This window comes from Nematolebias whitei, chromosome 15 (genome assembly GCF_014905685.2).
Source record: "Nematolebias whitei isolate Nwh7 chromosome 15, NemWhi1, whole genome shotgun sequence".
Lineage (NCBI taxonomy): Eukaryota > Metazoa > Chordata > Actinopteri > Cyprinodontiformes > Rivulidae > Nematolebias > Nematolebias whitei.
Genome location: NC_056512.1, coordinates 15,542,727 through 15,545,563, shown reverse-complemented (window position 1 = coordinate 15,545,563; position 2,837 = coordinate 15,542,727). Strand labels below are relative to the sequence as shown.

General features: G+C 43.9%; 1 long non-coding RNA gene across 1 annotated transcript; it reads right to left on the bottom strand.

Moving 5' to 3' along the window:
* Window positions 1–577: 577 nt before the first annotated feature.
* LOC119421471 lies at window positions 578–2,332 on the bottom strand. Its single transcript, XR_005187369.1, has 3 exons — window positions 2,196–2,332; window positions 1,397–1,547; window positions 578–1,297 (listed from the first exon to the last, which is right to left on the bottom strand). It is a non-coding gene; the product is annotated as an uncharacterized LOC119421471 (long non-coding RNA).
* Window positions 2,333–2,837: the final 505 nt, after the last annotated feature.

Genomic DNA, 2,837 nt, shown 5'->3' with positions numbered 1-2,837 from the left:
CCAACAGTAGATTAACAACTGTACTAAGTGTGTTTGTGAACTAGAATGAAAAACTGTGCAAAAGACAGATAAATCCAGAAAACAGAGACGACTCGAGCAAATAATTCACTCGAGCTACCGGCAGACGAACAGGAAGTGACACAATACGTCTCACCACGAACGTGCAACGTCACACCATCCTCCCCACCCCGACGTCTTCCTCCACCCACTCCATCACACCACCTTGCCCTTGCAGGACCTTGGGGTTCAGGTGCACTACTGAGCTGCGGGGAGGATCCTCCATCTCCGTGGTTCGTGGAGACCTGGGCCCCAATTTTATCAAAAACCTAGACACTCACCATAGGCGTAGCCAGGATTTTATGAGGGGCGGTTCGTTTGAAGAAAAAGTGGACCTGTAGGACTACTCTGATTGGTTCATTGGCGGTGGTACACATAACTTCAAATGTGTAAACAAGCTAATTAGCTAGCTAGTTAAAACACTGCTGTGTGAGGTAAATCTGTGTTACCAAATAGGCGGTTGTGAGTGGAGAAAGAGCAACACACTGAGAGGGGAATAGCGTGTGTGTCCAGTCTTCTATTCAGAACTCATCCCAGACACGAACGAACACTTCGGTACTCCCGAGTCCCGCCCGAACATACACAAAAAAAAAAAAAAAACACCGAAGAAGAATGAAAGACGTCATCCTCTTAAAGGCACAGTACCACTCCTTAACTCTAACAACATAAATGCAAACTAAGCCCGCAAATAATAACATTACTTCAATTGCAAAAATAACTCATCTTTTTACTTTGCTTTGTTAGACATTGTTTTTTATGAATGAAATTAATGAATTGAAAAATACAATACAATCCACATCTACACATAAAAAAATGACACTATAGAGTAAGATTAAAATTTCTCAAGACAAATGTAGTTTTGCAAAACCTTTTTTTTTTACAATGCATAAGACAGTTTTGTCCAACATCTTATATCTCTGGATAGACAAGTGAGTCCAGCTCCATCCTCCTCGAGTGTTTGTTTGCAAACACATCAACAACTCTGTCAAGGTCAATGTGTTTGCTGTAGTGAATGTGAAGTAGTGCCAGTGATGAGAGACGCTCCTTCCCCATTGATGCCCGCATGTAGCTGTTCAGTCGACGAAGGGCACTGGCACTGCGCTCACACTCGCAGGAGGTGACAGGGAGTGTGCAGGCCAGTTGAAGTAGGACATGCAGGTTGGGGTACAGGTCTCGGTCACACTCTTTAATGGAACCTGCAGGGGTGTTCGGCCTCTGTGACCCAGGCACTCTGCCATACCTAGCAGAACAATTTAAACAAAAATGTTCTGTATAGCAATGTTGTAACATTCAATTTCTAAAATGGGCTTCTCAGGTGCTTAACTTCAAAATAACTTACTTCAACTTCCACCTTGTAATCTCTTGGTCAACAAGTTCTGGACTGGGTAGGTCTTCGGCATACATGCTCACAATCTCTGTGGTGTCGAGATGACGATTGCATATCACAGATGGCACTAGTCCCAACAAGGAGCTAGCTGTGGCAGACAGGGCTGAGTACAAGAAAGAAACTTTGTAAGAAACATACTTAAGTTTCAAGTTTTATATGTAATTTTTAACTTATCTGTAATTTTTTAAAATGTATTAAATTTTTATTTGTATGCTCTATGACCTCTGTAATATGTACACAATTGTTCAAAAGTTTTGGGTCAACCAATTAACATGTATTTTACCAAGAAAGCTCACACTTATGTAGTCAAATTAGTTTCAAAATGAAAAGAAAATATGTTCATCAAATTGATCAATTTGGACTGACTAACAGAAATTGTATACATGTATCCTGTCCAAACTAAGCCTGAGGCCTGTAGCTTTTGTTTAGAAAAAACATGGACGCTCCGTTTCAGGCTTCCTGTGATTAACTGTGTCCTATCACTGTAAACTTAGCTTTAGGGATAGAATGGGGGTGACACTGGTACCAATTTCAAATAAATTACTGTTCCCAACATGGCGGAAATAGACAAAAACAAGGAAAAAAAACATGGCGAAAATCGTCGTCACAAACTTAGCTTAGCTATAGCATGTTTTAGCATTATCCCATATCTTATAAAAACGTGACCCACTTCTAATCTCTCTAACATCAAACGGTACTACTTTAAATACACAAATGAACAGTTGAATCAAAAACCACAATGTAATTTTACCGTTTGAATCCACCGTGTTGCCTTCCAAGCCAGGACAGAGTGAACGTCGTCTTCACCTCGCAGTTCTATATCTCGCGGGAGTTGTAGGTGGGACTTCATTGGCAAAGTGGGCGGTTCGTTCGAACCCCCCGAACCCCCCCTGGCTACGCGCATGCTCACATATAACATTCTCATGACACATGCATATATAGGGTCTGGAGTGGGCACATGGTGGCATATAGGGGGTGGGATGTGTAATCATTCTCACCTCCGGGACCTGTGCCAACTCTCATATGTAGCATGTAGACATTTAGGGTTCTGGGCAAGGGTTGGGGGGGGGGGGGGACGGGCACTGCCTGCTCTCTGGGGAAGAGGTGAGTCTGTGCCAGTCGCCACCTCATCCCCCAAATTTTAAACGCACTATATAACAACATGCATCAACATCTTATTTGAGTGGGGGGAGGGAGGACTTGGGTCTTCCAGTTTTCCCTAAACCCTCATTCTCCATCTGACATTTGAGGTCGGGGGCAGGGGGGGGGGTAGGCTGCCTGGTTGGGGTCTGGGCTGTGGGTGGGTATTGGGCCTTTGGGGGCGATTGGGGGTGGGGCTGGTGCTCCGGTTCTCCCTGGATAGTTTGGATCGTTTGATCGGGGTTCCTGGTTC